This window comes from Triticum dicoccoides, chromosome 2A (genome assembly GCF_002162155.2).
Source record: "Triticum dicoccoides isolate Atlit2015 ecotype Zavitan chromosome 2A, WEW_v2.0, whole genome shotgun sequence".
Lineage (NCBI taxonomy): Eukaryota > Viridiplantae > Streptophyta > Magnoliopsida > Poales > Poaceae > Triticum > Triticum dicoccoides.
Genome location: NC_041382.1, coordinates 783,575,758 through 783,587,517, shown reverse-complemented (window position 1 = coordinate 783,587,517; position 11,760 = coordinate 783,575,758). Strand labels below are relative to the sequence as shown.

The window sequence follows — 11,760 nt, the reverse complement described above, 5'->3', positions numbered from 1 at the left end:
GGGTGCGACAGAGGCAAAAAAAAAGGCAAAGCCATAAAAGAGGAGAGAGAGTATTATGATGACCTATGCAAAGTGACCTACCATCCAATGCATGAAAGAGCTTAGTTATTAAACAATTACTTAGCTACAAAAGATAAACACCTATACATTGAAGAGATTGATTCCTAAGGTTTTTAACGTGCTTAGCATCCCACCTAAGAGCAAGTATAATAGGATGATGTAAGCGGGCTGTAAGGATTTAAATATTGTATTATTGCTTAGTTGGAAGAGAGAAAAGAGGAAAGAGAAGGGAAGCGGGTTGTAGACTTACAGCCGGCTATAAGTCGAGCTCTAAGAAGCTTTGTGAGAGTGAAAGATAGGTCATATGTTGACAAAGTAGTAATTTCTTATAGCCAACTATTATACGTGTTAGCTATTACATTGGCTGTAAATGACATAACAACATGTTGTAGCCAGCAGTTGGCTACATTATTAACCATGCTCTAAGTATCAATGCATTGGAAGAGGCCTATAAAAGGCTTAAATGCAATATGTTTCCAACACTACATGTTTTTTTTCCTAAAAAAAGAATCGGCCCGGCGCGTCATTAATTAGAGCACGTACAGCATAGCAGTTTAAAACCTCACGCAATTTACAATCAGCCCTTCGTGCAAAGCTTTCGTTTGCTACGAAGCTTAATAATTAGAGGATGCAAATGGAGGTCGTTCACCTCGGCGTAGCTCTCGTCTCCGCCGGCTTATGTATCGTGCTTCTTTCCAGCTGCAGCCGACGGCGCAGAGCGAACGAGCCGCCGGGGCCGTGGCAGCTGCCGGTGATCGGTAGCCTGCACCACCTCGTCGGGCAGCTCCCCCACCGCGCGATGCGTGACCTGGCCCGGCGCCACGGGCCGGTGATGCTCCTCCGCCTCGGCGAGGTGCCCACGCTGGTGGTGTCGTCCCGGGAGGGTGCTCGCGAGGTGATGAAGACCCAGGACTTAGCGTTCGCGACGCGGCCCCTGAGCGCCACCATGCGCGTGCTCACCAACGGCGGCCGGGACATTGTGTACGCTCCGTACGGCGACTACTGGCGACAGCTCAGGAAGATCACCGTCTCGGAGCTCGTATCGGCGAGCCGCGTGCTGTCCTTCCGCGCCATCCGTGAGGAAGAGGTCGCGGCCATGCTCCACGATGTTGCCGCGGCCGCGGCAGCCGGGCGCCCCGTGGAACTGCACACGCGCCTCTCGGCGCTCGTCACCGACATCAGGGTCCGCGTCGTCATGGGCGACAATCGGTTTAAGGAGGGCGACGCATTCCTCCGCACACTCGACCGCTCATGGAAGATCGCGGCCGGTTTCAACCCGCCGGACCTGTGGCCGTCGTCCCGGCTTGGCGGGCCGTGGGCCGCGCCAAGGAGTGCCACGATACCGGGAACGGCATCGTCGACGCCATCATCCAAGAGAGACTTGAGAGGATGGTGCAAGGTCAGATTCAGGACGAGAACCCTGGCTTACTCGACGTTCTGCTAAGCATGCAGAAGGAGGGAAGGCTCGACATGGACGCCGTTAAATATGTCATCTTCGTAAGAACCCGCGACTACGTACTACTACCATTCATGGAGTACTTACTAATTTCGTGCATTCACCATCCGAAACCCAATAATGATAGACCTACGCAGAATCTACAAATGTTTACTTAACTTTTCAAACTATAATTCTCTTCCCCCGTGTCCCCTGAATTCAACGGGGTGGGCCCTTCATCCCTTGTTACTCCCTCCGTTTCTTTTTAGTCCACATATAAGGTTTGGTCAAAGTCAAGCTTTATAGAGTTTGACTAACTTTATATTAAAAAATATAAATATTCACAATACGAATTCAATATTACCTGATGCACCATGAAATATATTTTCGTACTATATAATTTTAGTATTGTAGATGTTCATATTTTTTATATAAATTTGATCAAACTTTGTGTAGTTTGACTTTGACCAAATTTTATATGCGGAGTAAAAAGAAACGGAGCCATTATTACCAATCATAATCCTTCACATCAATTTTTTTCGGGTAAATCCCTCCACACCTGCTTGTTTGTAAAAAAAACTTTTATAGATGTAGCACTACTCTTTGAAACCCATATGTTGTTTTTTGGGAGGAAAAAATACAACAATACTTAGAAAAAGGTTATTAGTAGCTAGTTAGCACAGATCAAACAACCATTAGTAACATCTTAATTTTTTTATCATCGTAATTAGTCCCTGCTAGATAAATAATATAAAAAATGCAGGACTTATTAACTGTCGGCAGCGAGGCCACGATCCTCGAGTGGGCGGTCGCAGAGTTGATCAAGAACCCAGAGGTGATGCAAAAGGCGACCGTCGAGGTCCGACGTGCCTTCGAGGCCTGCGCCACAGTAGCGGAACATGCTCTGGGCGAGCTTTCGTACATGCACCTAGTCATTCGGGAGACGCTGCGGCTGCACACGCCCACACCGCTGCTCGTCCCAAGGGAGTGCCGAGAGCCATGCCAGGTGCTCGGGTATGATGTGCCACAGGGCACGCAGGTGCTGGTCAATGCCTGGGCGTTGGCCCGTGACAAGCAGTATTGGCCGGACGCGCCGGACGAGTTTCACCCCGAACGATTTGAGGGTGAGGCGACAGCGGTGGACTTCAGGGGCACCGACTTCTCCTTCGTGCCGTTTGGCGCCGGCCGTAGGATTTGCCCTGGGATAGCGTTTAGCCTCGCCGACATCGCGCTTGCTCTAGCAAGCCTGCTATTCCACTTTGACTGGAAGGGTCCACCTCCGGATGAGCTCGACATGACCGAAGAGTTTGGCATCACGGTGCGCCGGAAGGCCGGCCTCGTGCTGCGTCCTGTCCTCCGAGTGCCCCTACCTGGAGTGAGCAATGGAGATGCTTAGCACGATCACGGTTCAACATGCATGGTGAGAATGCATTGCACCTGCATGAGGTTGAATGAAAAATATCATTAGAAGAAAACTACCCATGCATCATATTAATAAATAAAAATTCCACGCATACATCTCTTGGTGTGTTAGTTTTAATCTTGGTGTTTTTAGATATCGTTTGAAATCTCATTGGCACAAGCCCACGATTTGTGTTGCCGTGTCAAACTCTGGGTTGTTTGTGAGCCATGTCCACATGCAGTATTTGTTTGTGTATACATGGTATTTCCAGTCTTTTGTATTAATTCCATCCCAAACTGTAAGTCATATTTATATTGCCGTTTGTAAGTCAAATCACAAAGTTTATATAAAGGAAAGCATCGCCGTTAACAAAAGAAGTAAATATGTTTTAAGCTGTACCTATTGGTACTGGTTTGTGCAAGTTTTCGATTTTTGTCTTTTTTTTTTGTTACCATAGTATGTCGATTGATGTTTCTCTCTTTTTTTATCAGGAAAAAAGTACTCCATGAATTCTATCTACTATATAGTAGCTTTTTTGGGTTCCTTTCTTGCAATTTTTTAGAGAATATTACTTCTTTATCATGTTTATATATTATTACAACCTCATTTGGTCCTGACATTCTTACTAGGTCGCCTATCCCATCATACACACATTTGTTATGTACATCATGCATGGCAAGACAAAAACAATGGTCGTTTGATACAAATTCAAAGGCAAATAAAAACATTAAAAAGTGGCCGCAATTTTTTAAGTTTCAAGCAACTAAGATATGGCCATTCTTTTTTTAGAAAAGAGAAAACTTTTTAGAGAAATTAAAGATTTGGATACTTAGATTAGTGTGGTGTGAGCCTTGGAAATATTCAGCCTAAGGATGTCTCTAACTGATCCGCAAAAAAACAGTATCCAAGGATATTTTTTTGCTCTTCTCCAAAAGGTTACGTAAAACTGCGTACCCATATATTTTTTTTTGAGAAAAAGCCCAGCCTGCAGTTATATTACCACTGAGGAGATAATACAATCCTCCATGAGGAGGGGTTTAAGAGTGAGGGGGGCATCTCCTATACATTCATAATCTCCATGTATTCTAGCAAGAGCGGCTAGCTCATGTGCTAGGTTGTTGCTGGATCTTCTCACGGCTTTGATGGTGACTTCACTGAACATTTTCATGAGGTCCCTACTGTCCGTGACAAGGGGGAAAAGGGCAGACTGATTGTGTACTTTGAAGTCCAGTAGTGCTGGAATGGATGCACAGTCCGTTTCCACACATAAAGGTCCGAGGTAAATTTTACTTACAAGTTACAACAGAGAGTCCGTGTAATATCGCAGCTAGTTCGGCTTCTTCCGGATCTTTGCACGATTGCAGACGATTTCCACCTGAGACCGCAACAAGCCCCCTGTAGTCTCTGACTATGAATCCAGCTGCGGACTCCCCCGTGCTCGGTATGAATGATGCATCAGTATTCAGCTTCCAGGTACCTGCAGTCGGAGGGGCCCATTGGCCCCTGGATGAACACCGCCTCACACGTAGAGCTGGAGCTGATTGCTCTGCATGGCACTCGTCTCTGTCATTGACGGGCAGGCCATTAATCTGTCCCAACCCCGTGGCTTGCTTCCCTTTCTTAATTTCCTCACGCTTGCCCTCTTCTTTGTTACTTCCGTGATGTTCCACCACTTGAACATTGGCCATATTATCCGTGTGTCGTCTTTCTCCTAGACTGATTTCATCCGCATATTTAACCAAGAATTGGACCGACTGACCCACCATTGCCCTGCCTTTTGCATGGATGCAGTCATCCCTTAGCCACCATGCTCGCCATAACAACAGGAGCACATTTCTGCGTACTACAGGAGTACATGAGCCCAGGAGGTTTTGTAGCCAATCATTTCCTGTAAAACGAAAACTGTCTTCTGAAGGTAGTTCCCAGACTGACCTCATTTCATGCCTAAGCGCTCTGGCTTTTGTGCATTCAATCACCGCATGGAATTCATTTTCAGTCCTGCTCCCACATATGTTGCATATGTTATCAATTTCCAGGGTTCTTTTCCACTTGTTTTCCTTTGTGGGAAGAGTTTCTGTGGCTACTCACCAAGCAAAAATCCTAACCTTCTCCGGGACTTTTGCCTTCCAAATGTAATCCCATATGCATCTATTATCAGCTTCAACACCAGAACTAGAAGCTGGTGGTAAGGCCTGTTGTTTGAGCTGAGTTCCCAACTTATATGCACTCCGCACGGAGAATATTCTAGATTTTTCGCCGTGCCATGCAACACAGTCGTCGACATCCCTCCTTGGAATTTTGATCTTACATATTTCATCTGCATCGAAACTGTGAAACAGTTGGTGTATCAGGGCCTCATCCCATTCTTTGGCATCATGTTTCATGAGTTGATTCACCCATCTCAATTTTGACCTCCTCTTAAATTCAGTAACCTTGAGGCCGCTCTTTCTAGGGACCCATTGGTCTCTTTGGATTTGGATTTGTTTCCCATTTCCAACTCTCCATATCAATCCTTTCTTCAATAGCTCCAGCCCATGTTCAATTCCTCTCCATGCCTGAGAGGCATCTGACGCAAACATTGTGTCCAGAAGCTTACCTTTAGGATAGTATTTTTATTTTAGGACACGGGCACATAGGCTATCTGGCCGTTGGAGGAGGCGCCAACCTTGCCTGGCAAGAAGAGCTTGGTTGAAAATTTTCATATCTCAAAAGCCGATCCCTCCTGCTCTTTTGGGCTTTATCATTTGCTCCCATGCCATCCAATGAACTTTCCTATGCCCTTCCTCCTCTCCCCACCAGAACTCTCTAATCAGTCGCTCATACTTGTCATAAAAACCCACCGAGAATTTGAAAACCCCCATGGCATATGTCGGAAGAGCCTGGACCACCGACTTCACATTCACCTCCTTCGCAGCAAAGGACATATGTCTTCCATCCCAATCGTTGCATTTTTTCAGAAATTTGTCCCTGATGGGCTGGAATTTTGCATCTTTCATTCTCCCTTCCGGGGTTGGGAGACCCAAGTATTTGCTTTCGAAAGTAGATGTCTCACACGCAAGGATATCTTTAATTTTCTGCTGAAGTGTATTAGGACAGTGCTCACTAAATAAGATAGAGCACTTACTGCTACTTAGGAGCTTCCCCGTGCATTTTTGGAACATGGATAGAGCTCCTTTCACCACTCTAGCTTGTTCTCTGGTGGCTTTGAAAAATACCAAACTATCATCTGCAAAAAGAAGATTAGGAGATCCCAGGGCTATTGCGAGCCACTTTTACAGGAGAGATGCATCCACCTCGAACCTCCCTGTTAAAGATTGTAGCCAGCCCATCAGCAATAAAGAGGAACAAATATGGACTCAAGGGATCGCCTTGTCTGAGTCCTCTTGTAGGAATGAAGGCCTGTAACATTTCCCCATTCATTTTCACTTGGAATCGGACTCCTTACTGCTTACCCATATTTCATCATATTGATTATATCTATCCTCCAATTGTGCAAATGGACTACAAATAATCTCTACAACTGATCAAATAAAAATTAAAACATTTTCCACCATTCACCAGACATTTGAAGCCACGCACCTATCTAGAGGTTAGATTGCACACGCCGACAGTGATCAGACATGCGCAAGCGGCTGCTGCACACCAAGACTTGTCTAATAATTATTTTAAGTTAGAATTTTCATTTATTTTATGTTACATTTTCTGCCAAACCTTGTTTTGCCTTTTTTGCAGCACAATGTGGATAAGGAGTCCCCGACCATTCCTGATCGAGATTAACCTCTGGATGACCCAAAACGCCATCCGAGATGAAGGACGGGTTCATCATGTTGGAAAAACGTAGTAGAAAGCAAACAAATCACCCTATGAACACCCAACACTAGTGTAGGCGACTGCTATACGAAGGGTTTTTACCCCCTTTCCGCGACAGAGTAATAAACCGTCCCTTGCCTGTGTTTGCGATAGGGGGGAGGGGTCCATTTCACACAAGTCAGAAACCGCCAGCGATAGGTCCTCTGGTCACACACGCGGAGCAAAAAGAGCTCGTATGCGATCGGCCGAGCCATCGCACACAATTATACAGGCTCAAACGTTTCCGTTCGTATATACAACACACACAATTTTCTGCATCACATCGTCTATGATAGTGTTGTCATAGCAGACAATATTTATAATTTTATCGTTTGTGTTATTGAATGCATCACGCACGGTGCCTAGAAAAAATTGTGTGGCATAGATTGTCCATCACACACACTTTTTATGTGGAAAAAGTTTGTGCAAGATGGCCTAAGGAAAAGAGTTGTCTAGAGGAAGTCGTCTGTGATATTTCATTGATCCAACACGTTTACTTCCCAGAAATTGTGTGGGTTGTCTGAGATCATCGCCCACGGTGTTGTCTCAGTAACCATCTGCAATATAAAAACCCAATAAGCAGGCTAATTGGCCTGTTATTCTTAATCCATTTATTAATCAAATTAAAATTTCATATTAAACACATAATATATTTCATTTTCATATTACGGCAACCAGAATTTTATAACTGAAATACGTCAGAGTATAACATCATATAGCTTCAGCACTTAGTTACACCATATAGGCATATAGCTAGCTACCACATTACCTAACAACACCAAGTTTAACATGCAACATCTGAAGCCCTTTGGAAATTAGCATCATAGATGGTGGATAGACAAATGAATCTCATCTAGAAACTGCTGAAGCGGAAGGCGAATATTGGGCCTTCAATGATGTCGAAGGTCCTTGCAACTTTAGGCCAGTGCCTTTGGATGATTGACCGGCCATCATTCGTGCTCTTAAGAAAGATTTCAATATTATACCGTGGGTGTTGTATGAATACCTTCCTTGACTCTTGACAATACATGTCTGTTCGAGATGTGACATCGGTGAACTCCTTTAGAAAGACCTCAAAAAAATATTCATAAATACCTTCTCTAAATTTTAAAATGGCGCAGAGGAATAAAAAAGGTATAAGAGTTAGTACCATCATGCAATTGACTGATGTCTTCTTCATTGTGCAGACAAAAAATTTGTTGTTTTTCGTCACTAGTTTCTTTATCATAACAATCTTTTTGAGTTTGTTGACTTAAGTGATATTCCTGGACATCTCATTTCCCCATATGCAAGATGGGTCGAATAGTGGGTCAAAACCTCTGATAGCAGGACCTACATGTGCAACACCAAATTGTTAAAAACCTAACTATTAGAATGGTTCTTGCAATTGCACGATAATGTGCAATTAGCCAAAGGACCGTGCATGTGCAAACCTCGATGGTAAACCTCAGTGTCACCCATTGTTTCCTTACAACATATATAAGGTAGTTATTGACCAGGTTAAGTGAGAGTTGGCATACTATCAGTAAAATATGTTGATGAAATATAAACACATTGCAAAGTCAGCAAATTTATTCGAGCCACATGGAAAAGTCAGTTATGCAAACCAAGCATACATAAGAAATAAAAAATATAGCAATTGTATATGTTTCTCATGTATTCAGTACAACCAAATTCGATTTATTTCTCACATGCATAACAATATAAAATTGTACCCACAATAATTGAACATCGCATTGCAGAATTCAACAAAACAGTTAACTGAACACCACAACAAATGAACCAAACAGTTACATGAGCACAACATTGCACAATAGAACATAATAGAAGATTAGATGGTTAACTAAACCAAACATGCTTAACAAATTGAAAATATAGCAATTGTATTGTTTTTCATGTATTTAGTACAACCAAATTCGATTTATTTCTCACATGCATAACAATACAAAATTGCACCCACAAAAATTGAACATCACATTACAGAGTTGAACCAACCCGTTAACTTAATATAACGACACATTAAATGAGCACCACATTACACAATATATAGAACATATATACTAGAGGATCAGATTGCATATTAACATTACATAGGACAATTCACTAGAATTTGTAACAGAAAGGCAGGAGCAGCACATGCAACAGGTAAGCTGAACATGCTTAACCGTTATAGCTAGCTAGCTGAACATAGGTCCTTATAGTAAGCTAAAAAATAAGCTACTCCTCATCATCGGAGATATCGATGACGATTGGCTCCTTAGACTTGGAAGAGGGCGAGGCCTCCACATTATGGGTGCCTTCCTTGTAGTGATGAGTCGTTTGAGCTGCTCTGGGAACCAACCTGTTGACTCTGAAGTTGAGTTAAGCACGGGCACGCTGAGAAAAACACCTCGTAGTCTTCATCGAAGCACCGTGATTAATATATGCCATCAGAAGCCCCGTGCTAGAATTTTACAACTTTTGGAGTTGTTTTGCTATTTTGTGGCATTAATTGAATTTTCGGCAAGTAAAAAAGGCAATAAAATTTTGGCCATGCTAATGAGGTCGGAAATGTTCGAAACTTTGCACGACGTCTTCATTGGACACCTGTAGGCTGTGGTAAAAAATTGAAATTGTTACGACAAAAACCTGAAGCGCATCATGTAGAAATAGGACACTCTACCACCAAGTGTAAGGCTTTCGAATGTGAACCTCACACACAGATAAACTTTGAAAAATATTTTGAACTTGAATCTTTTTCCATAAGTTATATATGTCATTTTTAAATATTTTTATATACGTCAGTGGAAGCCCCGTGTTAAAATTTTATAACTTTCGGAGTTGGTTTGCTACTTTTGTGGCATTAACTGAATTTCCGGCCGCTGAAAAAGCCAATAAAGGAGTGTGGCGGGCACTATGGAATGCCCGCAACTCCTAACTTATGGATTTATAGTTTTTTTGCGCAGGTGACTACATTTTATCTATGGCAGGTATCTTTATTGCCCGCCACTGCTAACATTGGGATATAAAAAATAGGAAATTTGAGAGGGTCACCCCACAATACCTGTGGCGGGCACTTTTTGTGCCCACCACTGTAAACCGCAGTAGCAGTGGCGGGTGCACAACTTCATCCACCAATGCCCAGTTTGAACAAGCAAGCAAAATTTTAGGGAGTCTAGCAGTGGCGGTCGTTCCTACTTACCCGCCACTGCTAGTCTCTCAACACTGGCGGGTGCGCTTTTGCACCCGCCACTGTTGCGTTTCAAAATTTGCAGTGACGGGTTCCTCGTTGTGCCTGCCAATAATTTGAGTTCACCTATAAGACCTTTCCCAGTAGTGTGATATAATATACTATTAGTTTTTGTTGATAAGAAAATAGCTCTCTTAATCATGACCTGAGCTACAATTTTCTTAGTATTGACTTCTTCAAGTTTACAACCTTTGTATGGATATGTATTTGAATCCACATTTCAAATTACAAATAAGGGTTCTTCCTTTCAGTTTTTTCTAATATGTAATTGGAGTTTATCTTGTGCAACAACATTGAAAATAGGTGACTGTTTGAACCTGAGCCAGAAACTCTTCCACGAACTCACAATGCTTTCAAATCTACAAAAATGATTCGCCTAGGTCTGTATTTTGCAATTATCATCTTATAGTAGTTTTGGTTGTTGATTTTCTTTTTTTATAAGTTTGATTTGCTTTTTATGCTGCGTGTCTTGTCATTTTCTATCCTCCTTTGGAATAGCCCTAGCATCAACGAGGCCAGAGGATTCATAACAAGAAGAAATGGTTCATGCCAGTATGTCACACATGTTCAGAGCAAAAAAATCATCAAAATTTTCTGGCATTTGTAATGTTCATTTTTTAGCAAATGATCCTATGTTGTGGTTACATGTATCCTATAGTGAAGAAACAACAACCTGTATCATGTAGCATGTATGTGATCATGTGTAGCATGTAGCATGTATCCTGGAGCTTTTGTGTTAATTCTGATGTTGTATACTTGTATGTGATTCTTAAGTGGGATCCCACTTAAGCCCACTTATCTCATCAAACTTTTAGTGGGTTGTTCCTTACTTCCCACCAAGAAGCAACGAGACTAAGTGTGTTTGTGGTGGGATGCCCACCTATAGTCCGACCCGAGGGTGAATGACAAGACTCACTGGTATGTTTGTGAAACAATCTATCTAAAATCATTATTCCATCATGAAATTTCATACACCATCTATCGGGCATTGACAAAGTATCATTACAATACCCTTTTCATGTCTTCTAAAAAATAATCTTTTCCAACATCTAATGACATAATTTTGACAAAGGAATAAAATTATAGTTTATACTTAACTTTTATGCTTATTAATAACTCATGTTTATGATGTCACAGTCATAGCTTACATAACCCGCAAAAAAAATCATAGCTTACATATTCTTGATAACGTCTTATAAATAGTTAGATGGTAATGGTGTTAATGATTAATGATTGTTCTTATGCAAAAAATTTAATGTTTATAATTGAAAATGTGCAAGTATAGAAATTTTGAAATATTGTTTGCAAGACAAGATACGTTAGATTTTTTCTGATACATTTCAGCTCAGGAAGTTATTTAAATCCAATCCCATAACTGTGATAAAAAATGCAAATGCATATTTTCATGGATTAATTTTGTCATCCCACATGACCATAGTGTATATCTGTTTTTGTGTGTATTCTTAAATATCATTGTAGAGATGTCTAAAGCGTATATTCTTATAAATGTCTTTATAGTGTTTTCCAGTTTATGTTTAGGTATAAGTCACTCGCCCTCCCTCCCTATGTATTTTTTGCAACAATGACTCCTGACATCATAGGGTCGCCATGTCATAGGATAAATCCATATATGCAAATCATTTGCCTCCTTATTGTATCTAGACTCTCCCATTACATCACTAAAACTTTGAGGTGCTTACGACCTAGGGGATTAACACCTCCAGCATGCCTCCATGGACCAATGAAGCACCAATGGCTTGAGAAAGCCCATGGAAGAATATATAC

The 11,760-nt window shown here is 42.0% G+C and overlaps 1 pseudogene; it reads left to right on the top strand.

Annotated features, from left to right (window-relative positions):
* The first annotated feature begins 694 nt into the window (after positions 1–694).
* On the top strand, positions 695–3,198 carry LOC119358480 (annotated as a pseudogene).
* Positions 3,199–11,760: the final 8,562 nt, after the last annotated feature.